Source organism: Callorhinus ursinus, unplaced genomic scaffold (genome assembly GCF_003265705.2).
Source record: "Callorhinus ursinus isolate GAN/ISIS: 27379988/994484 unplaced genomic scaffold, GSC_fseal_2.0 scaffold2, whole genome shotgun sequence".
NCBI lineage: Eukaryota > Metazoa > Chordata > Mammalia > Carnivora > Otariidae > Callorhinus > Callorhinus ursinus.
In genome coordinates this window covers 37,605,763-37,628,713 of record NW_027397064.1, presented here as the reverse complement: position 1 = coordinate 37,628,713, position 22,951 = coordinate 37,605,763, and the positions used below count along the sequence as shown (strand labels likewise).

The following is a 22,951-nucleotide window of genomic DNA, read 5'->3' as shown; positions in this document are numbered from 1 at the left end:
TGTTTGTTTATATATTTTCCACAAGTAAAGAATTGATAAATTATCTGATACTCTTGGTTCACTATCAATAGCAGTCTGGTCAGAAGATTAGATAACAGATAAATAATTTTTAAAAAGCCTTTATAAGTAAAATATGTGACCATGATAATCCTTCAAGTTCAAAGAGATACTCAACATCTAAGATCACTCTTATCTCTAAAAGTCAATTGTTCTTCAGGTCCAGTTTTAGACGGAGAGTGCTTAAAGAGCAGAAACTATGGAAGCAGTTAGTCTGTATTTAGATTATAGTATAGTAGTACTGCTCATTAGTATCTCTAGTAAATTAGGCCAATTTACTCCAGTAAACTGTAGTTTTCTCCTTTATTTTTTTTTAAAGATTTTTAATTTATTTTATTTACTTGAAAGAGAATGACAGAAATAGCAAGAGAGAGCACAGGTGAGAAGAGGGAGAAGCAGGCTCCCCACTGAGCAAGAAGCCCAATGCGGGACTCCATCCCAGGATCGCGACCCAAGCCAAAGGCAGGCTCTTAACCGACTGAGCCACCCTGGCACCCCTCTCCTTTTAAATTATTTTTATTTAAAAAAATTTTTTTTAAGATTTCTTTATTTATTTGAGAGAGAGAGTAGGAATGGGAGGGGCAGAGGAAGAGGGAGAAAGAATCTCAAGCAAACTTCTCGCTGAGCACTGAGGCTGACACGGGGCTTGATCTCACAACCCTGAGATCATGACCTGAGCAGAAATCAAGAGTACCACTCCTCTTTCATGTTCTCCTTGAGAACTCAGTATCTACACAGAAGTAAAATGCTAGAATTAAATTCTCCGGTTCCTGACACCCTCACATCTCAGTAGTTGTAAGGAAGTATGTAGACGCCAAGAAGGAAAAAGCCAGACCAGGATTTGTGGGAGCCACATTTGAAGAGAGAACCCACAATGCTTGCACTTTTTTTCTCTGAGATTTGTTCACTCAACAGTCAACACTACAGGGCGAAGTCTTGAAAGTCATCACTTCAAAGGTGGAAATCTTGAGGTCAGTTATATCTCAAATGTGAAATTGTAGTCCTCAGGAATTCGATACAATTATAAATTGAAGTTTGAAAATTCAGGAACACAAGATCTATATTAAGAAAAACAAAGAGAATTAGCAGTCTATAAAAATCACAAAAGCTAGAAATATGCAGTGGATTAGGATTAGATGGGGAGCCATTGTGATGCTAATCAGAACTGCAAAACCCTCCCAAAAAGCCTGGCAGGAATACTTTCGACTAAGGCTGGCTGAGACCGTTTTGACCTCTCACCCTGTCTCCCCTGATCAAGATAGAAGAACATTCATTGAAGGGAGAGCAAAACTGCATCGTTTTTCTTTCGACCCAACGCACCTTGAAAGCTGTTGCCGGGGTAAGTCTTCTTATGTCCAACCCACCCTAGGCTTAAGATAAATGACTCCCGCGGCCATGGAAAGGATATTTAGTAAGGTAGTGTGTATTTCCTTATTTAAACATTTGAACTGGTGTCATGGGAATGTCAAAGGACCAAGAATCAAGAATGGCAGAGTGTTTCTGGGGTATTAGTGGAATATTTTCTTGAAGACATAAACTTGAATTTCTACATACCAGACACTGACCCTCCAAGGAGAAATTTTGCTGCCTTTAGATTCATGTACCTTGTCCCTTTCCCCCCTTCAGACCCCTCTCATGTTCTCACCTGAGTAACAGATCCAGGAACTACTAACTATAGTGAAGAATGTAAGTATTTGGCATGTAGAATTAACAATTCTAACAATCTAACAATTAAATTACTGATGTTTGTTGTATACACAGGGAATAATTCATTTGAAGCTTTAAATTGTTAGATCTGTGCTTTTCAAAGGAAGTCTTAAGAAGAAACAAAAGTCAGGTGACTGGCTCTTTGCCATATCTCTAAGCAAGGTTAACTCTTCATTTAAGGTCTTATGAGTCAATAGTGTGGTCCACATAATTATAATTGTGAAGAACCAATAGGACAGAGATTATGTGTTTGATGTGTTCCTCTCAAGATTCAATTCTGAGCATCTAGATTCTAGGATGATGTAGAATGTTGGATATATGACACAATTATCAGGCAAAATTATATAAATATGCAAAACCATGAAAATGTGTGTGTGTGTGTGTGTGTGTGTGTGTGTTCTTCGCTGTGTCAGGGAGGAATGTTTCTTTTACCCTCTTAAGTTCTGGGGCTGGCCTAAGAATCAAACCGACATAAAAAAGATTAATGGGAGAGTAACATACACATTTTTAAATATTTTTTTTACAAATGCATGAGAGTCTTCGGTTAGAAAACGAAGACCTGAAGAAGCCATCAGGCCTGAAAGCTTCTAAAACTTTTTACACACACCATAAATTGTGAGTATATGATAAGACACAAAGGGGCGTGGCTGGGGTGGTGAATTGTGGGACAGTGATTAGGAATTCTATGAGAGGGGAGACGAATGGAAGATAAGGGTTATTTTAGTAAGTTTGTACACAGGTCCATTCCACAGTGACCCCAGTCTCTAATGATAAGACTGTTTTCCTGGTAGAGGGAAGGCGCTTTTCTCCTTGGACATTTAATACCTGCTTTCAGATAGAAAGAGGGAGGCCCAACAGCCCTTGCATCTTCAAGTGCCTTTGGTTCAAAATAATCAATATGCCGAAGAGGTATATTTTGGGGTTGCATGTTCTTAATCCCTTCACCTGATAAACTTTTTCAAATTAGAAAAAAGGAAACTTTCAACAACAAAAGTCTTTTCAATTCCTACTGTGAAATAATTTTGTAGCCACAGATAGCGGTGCATAGGTATGCCGATTGTTCATAACGTCTTGGTAATTGCAGAGTAAACACACTTTAGTCGTCAGTTAACAGCCAGATAAATAATCTGAGGCTTGTGTGTAATTTAGTTAGAAAATAAGCAATTTGATCAGCAAAGATTTTCAGGCTGATCAGAAAATTAAACTAGTAAATTGTTAAATCAGTTAGATACATAACCTGGCAATGGAAAAGATACATAGCTAGCATGACCTTATCTCTTTGAATTGATCATTAATTCCAAACTACTTGAATGATGTGATGAGAGAATATATTCAGAAAAATCAAGCGACAAACTGAACACTAAAAAAAGTTCCTGTGCTAAACCAGTCCGTTAGAAGGACTGATTCGAATTGCAAAACACTTTTAGGAAATGATGAAATGGAATAGTAAATGAATGTAAAGGGAAGTTAGGAAGGACAATAAACAATGAAAATAAATGCAGATAAATTTCCATATAATGTAAAAAGGCACCTTAAGACATTTAAAAAGCATGTGCATTTTTTGTAATGCTGACAATATTAGAAAAGTGGAAATGGAAGAATCAAAGATAAGTTATATCTTATTATACAAAGACTAAGATGAGGTGATGAAACAGTGGGTGTTCCCTGGGGACCTAATGTTGAATTTAGGAGATGTGTAACAGACTTTGCAAATCCTGCCTTATGTTATCTATTCTCTGCTGGAATTGCTTTGTGCTCTTAATTTTTTTTAAATTTATTTTATTATTATTATTTTTTTTTAAGATTTTATTTATTTATTTGAGAGAGAGAATGAGAGATAGCACGAGAGGGAAGAGGGTCAGAGGGAGAAGCAGACTCCCCGCTGAACAGGGAGCCCGATGTGGGACTCGATCCCGGGACTCCAGGATCATGACCTGAGCTGAAGGCAGTAGCTTAACCAACTGAGCCACCCAGGCGCCCTTAATTTTTTTTTTTAATATGTTGCACCTTTAGATTACCTGTGCCAAGGGTACAATTTTCAAGATAAAAGAAAATTACTCACAGGCCCAGACAGATCAGTAGGCATTTCGGGTCAGTGCCAACTTGGAAGTGTACTGGGGGGGGTGTCCACTCCTTGGGATAGAAGCTCAGACTCCAGGCTATTGGGAGGCCTGAAGTATGAATTAATTCTATTGGGATAAACCCTCTTCCAACTTGAAATACTCTCAGTTCCCCAATGTAGGAGGCCCCAAGCCAAGTTTAGAGTTCTGGAAACTTCTCTTCTCAGAAAGCATGTGATTTAGAAGATTAAAACCTTAAGGAGAAATAATGGGTTTTATTTTTTTCTTAAGATTTTATTTAATTATTTGACAGAGCGAGAGAACACAAGCAGGAGAAGGGGCAGAGGGAGAGGGAGAAGCAGACTCCCCACTAAGCAGAGAGCCCTACACTGGGCTCAGTCCCAGTACCCTGGGATCATGAACTGAGCCAAAGGCAGACGCTTAACCCACTGAGCCACCCAGGTGCCCCTAGAAGATTAAAACCTTAAGGAGAAATAGTGTTCAGGAAATGGAAGTCAGAAGTAGCCATATAGAAGCCTTTATGATTGCTTTGCCACTCACTAAAACAAAACAATGTCATGAGCATACCAAATAAACCTAATATCTGTGCCACATCAATAATAAAGGGTGTTTGTAGGATTATTTTTTTTTTTATTGTACCTTGCTGTATGCTTGAAACTATTCAAGGTCTCAACTCTACAGAACTTCAGTGAGATTGTCTCTCATTCCAGATTATGTGAGTCTTGAGTTTTATTTTCCTTCCGTTGACATGGGTGATAGTAGTTTGTTTTTGCATCTTTGATTATGGATCCCAATCCTCAAGCTTTTTAATGTACGATAATTTTAATAGTTAATGCGGATTTAAGTTCTGAATTATCTTTATGTAACCTACTCCAATCGCCAAATAGATGTATCTTCATTTTCTCTAAAACCTGAGCTAGTCTTAAACTCTTTTAGTGATAACTTCACACTGAAGCTCAGGCCATGAGATTTTCAATCAATTGCCTTTTCACTGAGGGCACCATCCAAATGCACCTCGGGGGCCTGGAATTTCTTCTACCTCTTAAACTTCCTTTCTTTTTCCTAATGTGCCCTCCTCTTCAAGTCGGGTTTCTAGTCACAACCCCCATGTCCCTCTTTTTTAAATTACCATAAACAGAAGTACTTTTTAGTTCTCAAAGGCCAACCCTGAAATGTTCGTAGTTTAGGAAATAGTATCCATAAATAAAGCTGTGTGTGTAATAGATTTTCTCATAAGGGCACTTCAGGTAGGAGAAGCATTACCCTGCTATATTGTTGGCTGTGAAACTCAAATGATTGATTGAGGTTTCAAGGACTGAAGGGCAGGTGTAACAGGTGAACCACAGACACAGCCTTCCTGTTCGCAGTGCCCAAAGGACAACAGTGGACAGAAATATGCAGGACACTTGCCCACAGATCCATGATTACCACTGCAGTACTTCTGTGGACCAAGTTGTATTTTGCACTGTTTGAATCCCTAAATTGTAAACACTTCTATAGAGCTCTAAAATAAAATATCTGAAGTCTGCCCAGAGCTTATTGTATTTAGTATGTGATTCTAAATGCCTTCCAAAAGAACCACCTTAGCCATTCATTCCTTTTTTCTTACGATAATTAAGGTTGAACACTGGCCCAGAGTGAACAGTTTCTGGCTTACCATCTTTTTGGCCCAATGTCCTGACAGCTTAGTTACCAGACGTTTCTAGATATGCTAACTGAAGATTTGGAGCACGGGGGAGAAGAGGAGGGAAAAGGGCATTGGTTTGCTTTTGACTGGAAATCTAGTTTGTGTTACAAATAAAACAAAAGCACTGAGCTGCTGTACCTCGTCAGATTCTAAACTTCTCAAGGTAAAAGAGCGACCTTCCAAAGTGAGTCATTGGCTGCATTTGTAAAGCTGTGAAGGTGGGACACCCAGTATCGTAAGACATAACTTGAGATTCGTAGCCATACCCATGATGTTAAGAAAAACAAACAAACAGAAAAGTTACAAAAAACAGAAAAGCCAAACAAAAACTAGGCTGCAAAGCAAAATCTGACTCCAGAATTTTAGCAAGTTTTCTTTCCTTGACTGCACTCATTTCAAGGAGAGAGGAGCCTCTTTCTCCAATCTCATCTTTTCAAAGAAGCAAATCAAAGCAGAAGAATTAGTCCTGATCTTTCCCCTTATAGGACCCAAAGGGCAAGATGGGGCTGTGGAACACAGTGATAGAAATAGGATGAAACTCGTTACTGTTTTCCTGAAGCTAATCCATGGGTTGTCATGGTAACTCACAGGGGTATAGACTGTTGTAGCTTCAGGGTATAATTTTGGGTTACATTCTTAAAAGAGGGCATCAAGTGCTTGCATTAAGAGTTACAGAAGAATCTTTTGGAAATGGATTGGACTGATTTAAGATTTTGGTTTGGACATTTGAGAGAGTGGGTGTCTTGGGAGAAGACAACAGAAACAAGGGGTTGGGTGGGGATTGGGAATCAGAGAAGCAGAGACTCGTACCAGATAGCAAAACTAAAAGAAAGAATCCGAAAGTAAAAAACAATTGGAGCCATTCGATAATTTAAATATCCACACTGTCTAAGAATTGGAGCTTTAAGAGAAATTGCCTTCTATGATTAGCTCTCTCTTGTTATCTTGGTATTATGAATGGAAGGCTCCGTGTTAATTGATTTGATCCTACAGTTTTCCTGTATTTTCTTTCTGAAATCATTCCTCTTATGTGTTAATAACCTTATACAGTTTCTCCCCTTCTTACAGAAAAGCTTAAATGAAATAAGTTTCCATTGCAGCAGTTTATTTATTTTTTTAACATTTATTTATTGGGGCACCTGGGTGGCTCAGTCGGTTGAGCGTCTGACTCTTGGTTTCCTCTCAGGTCATGATCTCAGGGTCATGGGATCCAGCCCCACAGCAGGCTCTGAACTCAGCAAGGAGTCTGCTGGAGATTATCTCCCTCTCCCTCTGCTCCAACCCTGCTTTCTTGTTGTTAAGAGCAGGGTTAAGTAGGTGCCACAGAGACCATATGGCCTAAAATATTTACTACTTGGCCCTTTACCGAAAACTGTAGCCATGATCCCCACTATAATTTCAGCCCAGCTTATCTAAATTTAAAATATCAATCAAATTATATTAATACTACACTAATGAGAGTGTTCTAATAAGAGTTCCTTGTTCTGTTATAGGTGCATGAAAATGCAGAGACCAGATTTTTTTATTATTATTGTTTATTAATTTATTTTTTTAAAGATTTTATTTATTTGAGAGAGAAAAAGAGTGTGTGCACAAGCAGGGGGGGGGGCAGAAGGAGAGGGAAAGCAGACTCCCCACTGAGCAGGGAGCCTGACATGGGACCTTGGGATCATGACCTGAGCCAGCCAGGTGCCTCAGACACCAGATTTCTTAATGTTAGGACTAACAAAAAGACAAGATACACAAAGAAAAACAAGGGTTATTGTGATACTTACAAGTAATCTCTTCCAAAAAAATTGGAAAACTTTACAATGATATTTGTTGTTAGGTTTCCTTTTACATATCAAAAATGGAAATGCCCTCGTTTCAGCCCCATGGGAACTGGACACTCCCACTTGATCAGCAGTTTTCTTTCAGATAAATTAATGATCAGTGCGTGCAAGTTCAAATTCTGACCTTATCTGTCAAACTGTCTATGGTTCAATGTGCTGGGAAAAATGGCAAAAGGAAGGAAGCATTCAGATATGTTTCTTCTGAGACTTCATTCCTCTTGAATTAATGAAGAAGCCATAAGAATAGTTTTCTGGGCTTGCTTTAAACAAAGGAAAGATTTTTTTTTTAATTAAAAGTCTAGTTGTGATTCTAATTTAGCCAAGTCTCTTGTCTCACCTTTTAAGTCTGGAGAGTGTGGTACTTTTTCTTGCGTCCTAGCCAATCTTTTTAAAAAACGGAACAATTGGATTTACAATTGTACCATTGCCTGATCAGAGTCCTTCTCCATCTTTCTGCTGATGTACTTATTGGGTGATGTTCACATGGGGTGTGCCCAAGGTTGAACATAATCCCAGAATCCACCGACTATAATGCAACCACACTCAGGCTTGTAGAATGCAAGTAAATACAAGAAAACTATGAATCCACTCTTGTGAACATTTTAAGTAAACTTCAGTACATTTATGCCAATTTTAGGACTTGGGAACAAGTTGGTTGCAACACATCTCACACAACTAGTCACAAGACCTCAGCTGAACAAGAGAACACATTTAATTTGGGTTACAGAGTCAAAACATTGGATGCATTGGCCCTTCGCCTCTGGAGAGCATTCTCTGGGCACCAGCCTGACTAGCCATGAGTTTCACTGTCATGGTGCTTCTGTCAGAAGAGGCTCCTGGAAGTTGAAAGTTAACAGCCTCTTACAGCCTCACATTTGACTCCACTTCTGACACACTTTGCCCCTTTGGAACCCATTGCCCATCAGTGCAGTGGGCTGTTCAGTCCCACCGGACTAAGGTATAGGTAAGGGATCATGCCTCCTCTGGACAAGCTGCCCAGGGTTCCCAGAAAGCTCATAAACAGCTGATATTTTGTGGCATTAGGATTACTTATTTCTGTGCATGCTCTGCAGTTTTGTCAAGAATGTGCTCATTTTCACTGGACATGAATGGCTCTCTTCTAAGGTCAGACCTTCTCAGCATCTTTTGCCCTCAAGTATTTAGGACAACAGGTATTTCAGGAATAAGCTTTCCTCAAAATCATTTTGTTTGAGAAAAAATATCATTTGATATACAGTGCCTCCTTTTAACTAGTCTAAGAAATAGAGGGAAAAGTTCTGGTACAGTGGATCTAGGTTAAAAGAATACCTACAATTCAGGACGCCTGGGTGGTTCAGTCGGTTAGGCAGCTGACTCTTGGTTTTGGCTCAGGTCAGGATCTCAGGGTCCAGGGATCAAACCCCACATTGGGCTCCATGCTAGTGGGGAGTCTGCCTGAGGTTCTCCGTCTCTCCCACCACTTGCACTCGCTCTCTCAAATAAATAAATCGTCAAAGAAAAAAAAGAGAGAATACCTACATTTAAGGAGAAAATGAAATTTCCTAAGTCAACAACACACTGTCTTTTAGATTTCTTCTCTTTCATAACAGCTTGTGGTCTCATCAGAACTGAGTAGCAGAGCCAATCCATCGATCCATTGGATCAGCTGGGGAGTGTCAAACATCAGTAACGTGGTGCTAGGCAAGTTAGGGTAATTGTTGGGAATCTCCAGGGAATTTTCATTCCCCGGAGAGTTTGTAGGTTTAACTGCCAAAAAACAAGAACACAGTTCTAGTCCTGAAGTAGAAGAAAAACTTCCCTTGAATATGAATTTGGTGGCTGGCTGTGTGTTCGGCGTAAGCAAGGAGTCTGCTCTGAATGCAAGGCTTGTTGCAAAAACCAAAATTTAATTAATATCAATGATCTCTAGATAATATATCTCATATAATATAGAACTTTCTGGAAGTGGCCCATGTTCCTTGGCAGCCACAAACCTGGCACCTAAGGCTGTCCACAGAGTCCTGTCCATCTGGTTGGACTTTTCTCTCTATTCTGCCTCTTGATCAAGAGATTAAGCTTTTTCTTTCTTGCTATAAACAGTTCTTCCATCATGACTTTTTTTTTAAAGATCTTATTTATTTATTTATTTGAGAGAGAAAGAGGGAGCACAAGCCTAGGGAGGGGCAGAGGGAGAGAGAAAAGCAGACTCCTCGCTGAGCTGGCAGCCCAAAGCTTCATGGGGTGGGGGTGGGGGTGGGGGTTGGGCTCAGTCCCAGGACCCTGAGACCATGACCCCAGCTGAAGTCAGCCCCTCAACCCACTGAGCCACCCAGGCGCCCCCCCCATCATGACTTTTGAACACTTCTCTTCTTCTTTTCTTCCCCTCCTCCTCCTCCTCCATCTTCTTCTTCTTCTTTGGTTTATTTTTTCTTGCTGTCTTAAAGGCTTTATACCAAAGTCGCTTTTTTCATTTTTCACTTTAAAATTTTTGTTTGCTTTTCCCATTTTATTTTCTTTGGTAATTGTATAACTTCAATTTTAAAAGTGAATATGCTCATGTTTTCAAATACTCTTTTTCAGAAGAAGTGATAGGATTTGATGAATTTCCTTAGCATGTAAGAAACTGACTTAGCAACATGTTTTTTAAAAAATATTCCTTGGGTTACACTGGATTTTTTCATGTCATTCTTTCTATTTTTTAGCTTCTATTTTTTTTCAGCTTTATTGAGGCATAATCTACATACAATAAAATTTAATAATTTTACGTGTACATTTTGACAGACATATGATGCCCTGTAACCACTACCAAAATCCGTATACACAACACTTCCATCACCCAGGACTTCCTTCCTGCCGCTCTGCGGTTAATCCTCCTTCCCTCTAATGCCTCAGCCCCTGAAAGGCCCACTCATCTTTCTGTCACTGCAGTCTGCCTTTTTAGAATTTCGTATGAATGGAGTCATGTGTGCATTCTTTTGTCTTGGCTTCTTTCACTCAGCAAAATGCTTTTGAGATTTGTCCATGGCCAGTGGCTTGTTTCTTTTCCTTGTCACATGAATCTATAGTTTATTCCTTTATTGGGAATAGTTTTCCACTGCATTAATCTACCAGAAGTTGTTTATCAGCTTACTAGTTGATGGACATTTGGGTTGTTTTCATTTGTTGGCTATTACAAATAAACTTCTACGAACATCTCATACAAGTCTTTGTGTGAATATAAGTTTTTGTTTTCTTTGGGTAGGTACCAAGAAGAGGGATTGCTGGATTATATGGTACATGTATGTTTAAATTTTTTTTAATAAATATTTTATTTCACCTATTTGACAGAGAGCACAAGCGGGGGGAGTGGCAGAGGGAGAGGGAGAAGCGGGCTCCCCGCTGAGCAGGGAGCCCGATGCGGGGCTCGATCCCAGGACCCTGGGATCATGACCCGAGCCGAAGGCAGACACCTAACGACTGAGCCACCCAGGCGCCCCTGTGTATGTTTAATTTTTTTAAGGAACTGCAAATTTTTCAAAGTGGCTTGACCACTTTGCATTCCCACTAGCAGTTTATAAGGGTTTTGTTTGTTTAACATAATCGCCAAAACTTGATACTGTGTTATCAAAATTTTAAATTTTAGTCCTTCTGGTGGTGATTTATGTGACTTCAATATATATTAACCTAAGGAATAATGATGTTTACTTTATCTAAAAAGACTGTTGATTTCATTCCTTTTTCTTTTCTGTTGTCCATTTTCTGATTCACTGATTTCTACTCTTTTTTCTTTTCTCTGTTTTACTTTGGTTTACTTTGATCTTATTCTTAATTCTGTTTTGTTTTCTTTCTTTTTTTTAATGGATAACATAGGCATCGATCCTTAATTCTTAATTTAGTTGCTTAATGTGAAAGCTCTTAGAGCGTTGATTTTATTTATATATTTATTTTTTTAAAGTAATCTCTATGCCCATTGTGGGGCTTGAACTCATGACCTGGAGATAAAGAGTCACATGCTCTAAGAACTGAGCCAGTCCTCGTTCATTTTAGATCTTTCTTCTAATATAAGCATTTAGAATTACAAATTTCTCATCAAACTCTATTTCAGCTGCATTACATACATTTTACTATGTTGTGTTTTTATTTTTCTTGATTTCAAAATATTTTCTTTTTACCCTGGGTTATTTGGAAGTATGTTGCTTAATCCAACTATTTGAGAATTTTCTATGTATCTAGAAAACTACTGCTTTCTTGTGTCTTTCCCTTTTGGTCAGAGACAGTTTTATATTTTCAATCCTATTAAATTTATTGAGATTTATTTTAAACCTAAAATCTCATGTATTTTGGAAAGTTCCATGTACAGTGAAAAAAAAAATGTGAATTCTGCTGTTTCTGGACGGAGTGCTCTGTATATGTCCATTAGGTCAGGTTAGCTGATGGTACTGATAGTTTGTTTACTACTGCATCCCAAGTGCCTAGAACTGTCAGTTCTCTACAAATATTTGTTGAATGAATGAATGAATACATGACCTATATCGTGACTATGATTGTTGTTTTTATCCCCCACTCGGAATTCTACACAGTGGCCTGGCTGAAGAATAATCTCAAAACTAATCAGTGCATCTATCTTCCTAGCAGCCAGACAGTCACGTCGGAGCAGTGAGTTGAAAGGCCATTCAGACTGCACGGCTTCCCTTACATCAATTCTAGATCTATCCCTGCAAGGCTTGCTGTGTACAGTAGTCTTGGTTACCTAAACTTCAAGAGATTGCTGATCATTTCTTTGTACATGGAAACTGCCTTTCATTAATGCTCTGAAAGAAAACATCCAGGGGAAAAGAACTTAAATATATGTAAGGAGAGTCAGCACAAATTTGATTTCATGGCAGGACAGCTAAGGATGGGTAAGGGAGGGGCCAGAGGGAAGGGCGATCATGGCACTGAAATTTTTATAACATAAGTACATTCTTTAGTGATTACAATTTTTTTTAAAGATTTGATTCATTTATTCATGACAGACAAATTGAGAGAGAGAGAGAGAGAGAGGCAGAGGGAGAAGCAGGCTCTCGGCAGAGCAGGGAGCCCCATGCAGGACTCCATTCCAGCACCCTAGGATCATGACCCTAGCTGAAGACAGATGCTTAACGGACTGAGCCACCCAGGCGCCCACTGATTACAATTTTTTAATCTACTTTCTCTTTACAAAGGGTTTGTTTCTTTGCATGAATCTTTTAAAAGAGATGTCAGTCATGTTTGTGGCCCAGGAATAAAAATGGCAGCACTTGCAGTGGAGATTATCAGTCTTTTTAGAATAGCCTCACAATTCCCCCCCACCAAAAGTTATCTTTCACGTTTATTTCTTTTCAAGATTCAGGCAAATAAACATTAATTTTATTTTGAAACTTTTACAACACTCCTTGAAATTCCTATGGATATACTGCATGCCAGAAAACCAGGATTTCTGGATTGGGTTTGTAACAATTTTGTTAACTGTGAAACCTATTAACTAGAGTTATAATTTGTATCTTCTCCAAAAGTGGTGAGAGCATTATATTTTCTAAATTAATGCATCTAAGCCTACATAAAATTTGGGCACTATTAATGTCCAGCTCTGCTTCCTGTCATTTCAGTTCCTTTTCTTCTTTCTCTTTAACTCCCTCTAAGGAAACCTTGATGGAAATCAAGTATGGCCAGTTTTGTTAGTTCCTGCCTCAAGTATAAGTGCTATCTTTAAAATCAGAATTCTGCTTGTTAGTCTGAAGTGCTGCTAATTAGGCCAAAACATGTCTTAGCCTGAGAATTTCTCTGCATAATTTTAGGTTTTAATATGTAAGAAAGCTAGCCAAAAGAATATTATATGTGGATTTTTTTGGGTTAAACCTATTGAAACCAATTTAACACAGTTCACTATAAAAACATCCCTCTACCCTCTGAAATATTTTAATTAGATACTGCTCTGAGTATGCAAACATTAACTTGACATATTCTTGTTTTTAGCTCATGGGCTCCTACATTCTCCCTTTGACTATTTTTTTCCCCTAATCCTCCCACAAAGGGATTCTTTGTGGCTTATTTTTAGATAATCAGGAAGAATGATTCTGCTCTGGTATGAAGGAGAATCATTCTGAATCCAGCAAGAACCGCTTAGATTTGAGAGCCTGAGAAGGAGGCCATTATCACAGCTTTGGGGCCCAGCACTGCCCTGTGGGAGTAGTTACTGGAAGAAGTGGGTGGTGTGAGGCCTCAGGTGGCTGGGGGTGGGGGAGGGGGGAGCTGAGCTACTGTTCCCCTGGTGCTGAGGGAGAGGGAGAGGGAGAGGGAGAATCTCTGGCAGACTCCCCGCTGAGCACGGAGCCCCATGCGGGACTCGACCTCACCACCCTGAGATCCACCTCACCACCCTGAGATCCTGACCTGAGCCGAGATCAAGACTCAGACACTTTAACTAACTGACTGAGCCACCCAGGTGCCCCCAAACCATGATCCTTCTGATGCCACGAGGAGGAAATGCACACTTCCCCTTTTTGAAAAGTGGTTATAAGTCATGGTGCAGGTCTATAGTGGTGGGTCCTCTACATCACCTGTCCTTCGGGATTGAGTTGGGCTATTCCTGGGTGGCACCTTGAGTCCCTGGTGCCAGCCTACTTTTGAAAAACCTTTCACTGACTTCTCAGTGTGCTCTTATTTTGAGGCTGCATAGGGCCATCAGCTGGTCGTGTAGAGTAGAAAAGGCACCCTTTCCTCAGGCAGGGGCATGCAGCCCCTGTGCCAGGACTCTCTGCTGGCCCCGTGTCCATGCAGTAACAGCCCACACCAGTCCGTGTGTGCTTGCCTGGCTGCTCCATTCTTGACCACGCCCCTGGGATCACTCTTGACAGGAAATAGCCTGTCCCGAACTTTTCTTGAGATCACTTCCGGATTGTGATAGCTAGAACTACTGGGGAGTTACAAGATACACAAGGCTGGCAATTGTCACAAGTACTGCAGAGAAAGGCCGTAAGGGGTGGACAGACACCATGTCTGCTGTATCTTATCTTTGGTCTCTTAGCTTAAATGCCCCTTCCTCAGAAAGGCTTCCTTTGTCACCCCTTGCAGAGTGGAGTCCCATTTTTTTCTTCTTACAAGTGACAGGTATCGTATTTGTGTGTTTATTTTGTTTCTCACCTGTCTCTTCAACTCCCTTTGTGAGGTGTTCCCAGTACACCCCCATCACATAGCAACTACTTGACACAGAGTTGGCACTTGATAAGCATTTGAAGGAAGGAATGTCTTTCGCAACCTCTGAGAGTGGCAAGGATGAGAGGTATGAAGGCCATCCAAAATAACCAGAAGACAGGGTGGACAGCAGCCCTGGATCAGAGGGACAGTCGATCTGATATCCCACACTACAGGGGCTTTCCTTCACTCTCGCCTTTTTATAGATAAGAGAGGCCGGGCAATTGATGTTTTTGATGTTTCGTTGTTTGTTTTTAGCTAACATTCACTGAGAATGCCAGGCACCATGCTAAGTGTTTTGTTTACACACATTATGTCATCCAACCTGTACAACAAGTACTCTGTGAAGTCAGTGTAATTATTGTTCCATTTCACAAATAAGAAAGCTGAGATTACGTAGGGGGCTGATGGTATTAGTTATATAACATAATCAATGACAAAGTCAGGACTTGAACTCAGGTCTATTTGACCCCAACTATCCCACTCTTAAACATTATTTTTTTTCCCCATTCTTAAACATTATTAAACATGCCTTAATCTTGAACACAGTGAGGCGGAAAGAGGTGCAAAATGCAAGCACCTATTACAAACTCCCCTAGCCTCGGTCTCCTGGTGCAATCTTCATTTGGTCTTTCCAGACAGTGGAGGATTTCCAATTCTGCCTGTGTCCTAATTTACTAAATCACAGTCTCTATATTCCATTATCTCATTTTGCTTCCTTGGGGCTCACTCTGCACACTGTGGGCAGACAGCTATCTACCACATGGTTTCCACATCCCTGGCTAGATACAGGCTGTTTCTCACCCTCAGCAAGGGAGGAGGGGGCTGGTCATTTAGCTCAACAGCAAGAATGCTCAGTCTCTGGTGGGATTTTTTTTTCCCCAAAGTTTTAATAATGCCTTAAGGGGTGCCTGGGTGGCTCAGTTGGTTAAGCATCTGCCTTCGGCTCAGGTCATGATCTCAGGTCCTGGGATTGAGCCCCACATCTTCTCCCTCTCCCTCTGCCCCTCCCCCACGCTCATGCCCTCCCTCTCTCTCAAATAAATAAATAAAATCTTTAAAAAAAAATGATGCCTTAAAATGGCAACCTTCTGAGCCTTTTTTCAGTTGTGTGTGTGTGTGTGTGTGTTTTTAAGATATTTATTTATTTGAGAGAGAGAGAGAGCACAAGTTGGGGGGCGGTGGGCAGAGGGAGAGGGAGAAGCAGACTCCCCACCTGAGCAAGGAGGCTGACAACAGGGCTCGATCCCAGGACCCTGATATCATGACCTGAGCAGAAGGCAGACGATTAACCCACTGAGCCACCCAGGCATCCCGCCTTTTTCAGGTTTGAGACTGTTGGCATTGGTGTCCCAGAGCTCTGGCAGCTTGGGAATATCAGCCACTCCCAGAAAAAAGCATAGGCACCTGCTCCTTGAGCCTAATATCAGAAATGTTTTAAAAACTGTTTATTAAATTTTCTCACTCCAGATGGGATCAAAAAAATTTTCATAACCAATTTTATAATATCTATGCTACAGATTTACTTGCTGGGTAGAACATTATGGTATTTATTTAAGATCTATGTGGTATTTCAATACATGCAAACTGCATTATAACTTAAAATTCTTTATTTAAACATATGTGTTCAAAGCCTAGGCAAAAGGGAAGAAATAAAGATGCATAAGTTGATTCCAAGAGGTTAAAAATCTAATTGTAATTATTTATAGCAAGACAGATACAATGGGATAGCTTGGTCTTCTTTTTAAATCCTGATATCCCTTCCTAAACCAATCTAACACAGCAACCTCCTACCAACAAGACCTGTGCTTTCATTTCCTTGCCCTGCTGCTGATAGTTTGGTAGCTCACACCTTACAAATGCGAGAACAGGGTAGGATACAGATAAATGCTGCTCAGGTATTAGTTCCTCTCCTCTGCCTCTCCCTCCCCTGACCCAGCTCAATTTTGCAGATTGAAAAAAAAAAAAATTGACACAAGTTAATCTGTGGCTTTTCCAGATCTAAATGTGGGGTAACATAGAGACCTACAATCCAGGGATTGTCCAAATATTTTATGATCCTGTACACTGTGTAGATGAGGCTGAAGACAAGCTCAAGTTTAAGCTGCATTTTCTTTTGTGAACTTGTGAAAGTTGCACAAAATACATTAATATGTTTTAATTATCTTTGATTATTATCCATGCTAGGTGGAAAGTATTTAAAATCACAAAAACATTTCTGCCTGCATCCTGGGGCTTATACCACCAAGCATTAATGGTTCATCATGAGCTCTTTCAGGAAAAAAAAAAAGTATTAAAATGTTTTATGCTGCAATTTAAAAGTCCACCATGTTACTTTTATTTATGTTGTTTTTGGCCACTATACCTTAATAGTGTGCAATAAAGATGAAGGTGTCCATTGAGACAAGCTTCTTCTACATGCTAGAAATAGGGAGTCTCAGCAAGGCCAAGCCATTTATCTCAATCCAGCAAACATTTACCAAAAGCCTAGGACCAGGCTAGGTGCTATAGGCAGAGAGTACAAAAAGTAGCAGAATCCTAATGGGGAGATGAGACAATACAGAAATGGCAGTATTATAGAGTAGGGCAATTATTAAAAGAGGAGATTTGTAGCTAGGGGAGGGGGAGTGGGAAATACTTGAGAAATTGGTGACAGGAGGTGGTATATGATATCATTTCAACTAAGAATTACCCTAGACCATGACCTCCTCCAAGGTGACGCATAGAGCTGGATCAAGCTTCACTGGTTTCTGTTTTGGCCATTACTTCTCTCCCACTCATACCTTTCTCTTCCATCCCCTTCCCTTGCCCAAAGAAGAAAGAAACGGAAGGAAAATAATTTTCTTTCTGTTCAAATGCAAACTGTATTGTTTTGTCTGGGGCGGATATGGTAGAGGAATATACCCATAGGATGAGGCATAATGCACACTGTGAGAAAGTGATACAAAACTTTGCAGATTTTAAAGGGATAACTCAGAGGAATGAAAACACTAGAGGGGGGAGCATATGAAGAAGAGGAAAAGACAGGATGTGTGTGTTGCCAGTGTATATGGTGTTATGGAAGGATCGGTCCAAAAGACCTTGTTTTATTTATTTAATCAAGTAATCACACTCTCTACTCGACACTTCTGGATGGCAAGAGCAGAAATAAAGGTATTCATGAAGTCAGACTTGCAATTGCCAGGAAGTAGTAAAGAATGCCAGCTTAATCTCTGCTACCTGTGTAAGTCCTAAGGGAAAGATGAGCTCATGAATGTGTATATAGATCATCACAAGGCTGAATTAAAATACATTAAATATGGAAGTCGGCTATAACGCCCTGAGGGTTATGCAACATAGAGTTGAAGAACAACCTGAAGCTTTAAAAGGGGGGAAACCGAAGATCCTCACTGGCTGGGGAAAACAGTTACTACTCACTCATCAAGGAAAACACCTTATATAAAGCTTGGGATTTGAAAACCCTAGCACTCCCAACTGATCTAAATGAATGTAAATTTAGGAGGAGGGACTTGTTTTATCCTTGCATTTGTGGTCTCCACAGCCTCTGGACGGACCTGACAGGCTTCTATAATTTCCCTGAACTGGATTAAGCTGAAATAAAGAGGGAAGGAGTCCAAATCATCTATTGAAATCTTCTTTAAAGGGTAAGTTTCATTTATTTACCATTTCTTAAAAATGGTATAGTTACTTAGCAAAGTATATGCTATTGGCTAAACAGCTGGACGTTTATTTTAAGATTTCACTTTTGGGTAACAGTGTCTTCAGGAGCACAGGGATCATCAGTACCATGAGTGACAGCTATGCTCCCCTCCCCCCGCCCCACACCAGGAAGTCTCACATTCAGGGAGGAAGCCATGCAACAAACCTTTGGTGTATTCATGAATTGGCATCACCAGGGAACTTCATGGGGACCAGAAGTAAAAACTAAAGACCTTAAAATAGAACAAAGTAGATACCAGTCAAAAGGAAGAAATATGTAAATTCATACAAAATAATAAAAAATGTGAATTAAAATCAAAAGAACGCTGAGATTATGGAAAGCACTAAAGGCAGAGAAGCGGGTATAGGAAGATTTATTTGCAAAGACATTACCTTAAGGACCATAATGTGGACAAGGGATTGTATGCAGGGATGAGTTGGAGATTGTTCTCAAAAATAACCCAAAATGATGAAAACGAGGTATTTGGCTAAAAAAAAAAAAAAAAAAGAGCCAGTGTAGACATTTCTTTTGCAGGTAATGACTACTCAAAAAGATGACGTGCAGAACCACAAAAGTAAAGAGTAAACATTTTGGAATAATGAGGAAAACATTTACAGTGCATAGGTATACATCATTAAAATTTCAGGAATGTCCATTGACTGTAATAAGTAAGATGAACAAAATAAGGGAGACAAATCTAGAAAGAAATAACTTTTTTATTTTTTTTCTTACAATCTCAGAAATGGACCCAACCAGACATGCTAAGGGAGTTAAGGGAGATTAACATTATTTATGGGTGTGTTTTGGCTCACAAGTAAACTCATCCTAGAGAATTCTGAAGCAGAAATAAAAGCAATCACAAACCTGAAAACCTGAATAATTCTACCTGAAAGCCAAATGGACCTCCATTATTGAACTAAGTCCTTTTATTCTATGAAAAAAACTTTTGAATTCTGAAGTACTCAACATCCGGCCAATTGAGTTACTAGTAAAAAGCTAATAACAAAGCACCCCACCTTGGAATTCCGCATGTCTTTAACTGCAAAGAATCATTAACAATGCAGCAACTGAAGATATAGTTCTTTCAGAAACAAATGCTGACTTAATTTAAAAGTAAATAAACTAATTTTAGAAAGAAAAAAAAAGGAACTAAGAATTTAAAATCTTGTTCTCTGCTTTTCTTCCACATAGAGAAACTAAAATGAAAAGGGAAAAGAAAAGCCTGGTAAAGAAAAAAGTGTTCAGTCAGTTTTTAGATTCTTTGGTATAAAGAACTGGTTATCAGAGTGTAATTCTACCAACAGTTGTATTTCAGTCTGCTCCTTTAGGTTCCGTGTTATATAAGGAAAACAGCTTGTATTCGTATGTTCTTTAAGTGATTTCATGTTTAGGGTCAGTTGTACCATAAAAGTTTTTCTGCTTGCTTGTTATTCCTGGAATAATAGAAATATTAGCCAATGTGCCTTTAAAGGTTAAAAGATCTGCAAATGTAATTCAGTACCCAAGTTTTTAAAATTTTTTTCGTTATGTTATTATTTGGCATTATCAGCCATCTTTTTCACGGACCTCACTTTTTATTTAGACGAGTAAATTTTATTTTTTCTGCAGGTATTTGAATCCATTAATGACAGTGTAGATGCTTACACATGCTTTGGAAAAGTATGTGATATGTATGTGAATTAAAAAAAATCAATATTTTTCTCATGTGCACCTCTTTGGAAGTATGCATCTAACACACTGAGGTCCTGTTCTATGCCAACAAAAAGATAAGCAATCAGCCTTTGCCTCAGGGAGATTACCATCTTATTTTAGCTGATTTAATTTACCATATCTGTTTTTTTCATAGGATGAAAGAATAATTAAGCTCTGTATATGTTGAGTAAGCACTTTGCCTGAGTAATAGTGAGATAAAATGATTTTTGAGTCAGATGGACCAGGGCTTTAACCTCGGCACGCTTAGTACTTCTGATCCTTGAAGTCTGACAGTTCACTGTTAAAACAGGAATACTAATTTTTATCTTACAGAGGTTTCATGAGGTTAAATGTAATAATGTATATAAAATGCCTATCCCATAGATAAGCCCCGAATTTTTAATAGCCCCGCACCCCATATATATTATTTAAATGATATGGTCAGCTTTAGCATTTCTATAATTGTGTCCATTCATTTTTATCTAGTATTATTTTACCATGGTGAAATAATTTAAAATTTAAAATAAGTTCATAAATGCAGTCAGCTTCTGCTTGGCAGTACTTTGGGTGGTGGTGAATGAGGCAGTAATTTTGTTGTTAAAAATTCAAGAGACAATATAGGAATGCCAGAGCACAAAGCTCAGGAGCCAAGCCTCAAACCTTCCACACATTCATCACCAGTCGCAGCCTCTGCTGTTAGAAATGATCTGCCAGGGCTGAGAAGTGTCCAGAGGGAGGAGAACAGGAAAAATGGCTTCCTGGTGTTTCTAAAAACTGTGGAGGGGGAAAAAAAAAAGGCTAAGGAGGTGGGGATTTGCCAGGATTCTATAAAAAAGAAGAGCACATAAATGATACCAAGAGACTTTGACTAGAAATAGATAACGGTGTTTCTCAGCCTTCTGCTCCCCCAATCCACGGGATCCATTTTGTGGTTTTTCACACAGAGAACAAAAGGCAAGTCCAATCACATGCACACCTTTCATTCCTGGACAGCGCTTCTGCCCTCAGCCCTCCCTCCTTTCCCATTCTGTTTAAACGTGTAGAACAATAAAGTAAACTTGAGACCAAACTTTAGTTCTCTACCTGAAGCCCAGAGAGTCAACTCTGTCCACCTGATCACTCCTTGCAACAGTTCTCAAAAAACGATCACGGTATTTCCTACAAAGCATGCGGAGACTGAAGGGTCTCCCTAATCAAGAAATTCTAAAATTTAACTGAAGTCCCCAAGCCCTACAAGTGATTTGGAGTTTTTCTTACTCTTCAATTCCCCTCTTCTCTCCACATTCCATGCCTAATGAGGGAGGCAAGGTTGAAAGGAAAACAGGTTGGTCATTTTTCCATGTTTTTTTTTTTTAAATACCATCTCATTTTTTTTTTAAAGCTTGTTTGTTGAAGTAATCTCTACACCCAGCTTGGGGCTCGAACTCATGACCCCAAGATCAAGAGTCACATGTTCCTCTGACTGAGCCTGCCAGGCACCCCTGTGGTTTTAGTTATGAAATGTTCTATTGCATGATTATAACACAATTTATTATTCCCTGTTGATGAATAATTGTTTTCATTGTTTGGCTATTTAAGTAAATCTGCCTTGAGATCCCACTGTGCATTCTTTTTTTAAGATTTTATTTTTAAGTAATCACTACACCCAACACAAGGCTTGAACTTAAAACCCCAAGATGAGTCGCATGCTCTACCTACTGAGCCAGCCAGCGGCCTCTCCCATTGTGCATTCTCCGATTTCCAGGCCCCGCTCTGTGGAAATGGTGAATAGAACTGTGGAGAATGTTTCCAACACCCAGTTAATCTTGCCCTATGTTAGTTTTTCAACTTTGGCACCAGAATTCAAAGGAAGATAAAAATCCTCTATTGCCTAAATTTGAGAGAGAGAGGGACAGAGACAGACAGACATAGAGGGTGGGAGGCCGGGAGGAAGGAAGGAAGGAAGGAAGGAAAACAGGAAGGGAAGAAGAAAATGTATAGGTGTGACCTTTAATTCATAATTCTCATTTAGTAGAGGTATCTGATCATCTTAGTTTGCAATAACTAAATAAGTAAGGCTTATATGATTACGTGGTTCTTTACTTCACTCTTGGAACTACTCCATGTCCTCCAGAAATATTGAAAGGACTTTGTCATATCCCTTTAAGAAGTGATAAAATCACAGTGTTGAGTACAAGATTCAGAGCCATCTTCACTAAGAAGTGTACTTGACTTTTGAGTATTTTTCCTAAAAGTTGTTTTTCTTTTTTAAACTTCATGAAGAACTCACACTTTTTTTTTTAAGATTTTATTTATCTATTTGACAGAGAGCACATGCACAAGCAGGGGGAGGGGCAGAGGGAGAAGCAGACTCCCTGCAGAGCAGGGAGCCTGATGCGGGGCTCAATCCCAGGACCCTATCCCAGGACCCTGGGATCATGACTTGACCCGAAGTCAGGCGTTTAACGACTGAGCCACCCAGGAGCCCCAAGAATCCACACTCTTGAACAAATCCCAGGGAGACTGAGGAAAACAGTGAAATGCATCTTTAAGTATTCACTCTTTGGGGCATTGTTTCTCACAGTCTTTATTGCTGACTCGTACCCTTTGATTCCTTATTCTACTTCCCCTAGATTTCTCTACTTCTGTTATTACTTAACTTGCTTCCTCAAATGTGGAAAGCCACCAGACATTTGAGTTTGTTCCTTTAAGCCCTAGAATCTACATTAATAAATTATCTAGACAATTACCTAACCTATCCCCATTCAAAAATGTTGATATATCCAAGAAACTGGTCAATTAAAATAATCAGTGCAAGGTAGTTAGCAAAATATTTAATCAACAGTTTATTACAGAGATTTTAACTTCTATCATTAAGATTAAGAATCGTTTTTTAGGATGGGGAGCCTATGTGGCTCAGTGGATTAAGTGTCAGACTCTTGATTTCATCTCAGGTCATGATCTCAGGGTCATGAGACTGAGCCCCACGTGGTGCTCCAAACTGGGCATGGAACCTGCTTCAGATTCTTTCTCTCCCTCTCTCTGC

The 22,951-nt window shown here is 39.5% G+C and overlaps 1 protein-coding gene across 3 annotated transcripts in view; it reads left to right on the top strand.

Moving 5' to 3' along the window:
• Positions 1–22,951, top strand: part of SLC39A10 (solute carrier family 39 member 10) — a 132,558-nt gene that overhangs the window by 5,696 nt on the left and 103,911 nt on the right. For 2 of the 3 annotated variants that reach the window (XM_025894414.2, XM_073880961.1), the window contains exon 2: positions 18,076–18,178. The exons of the other annotated variant lie outside the window; for it this stretch is intronic. The gene's annotated coding sequence lies outside the window, so the exon portion shown is untranslated. The remainder of the gene's footprint in view (positions 1–18,075; positions 18,179–22,951) is intronic. 3 annotated transcript variants of the gene reach the window in all.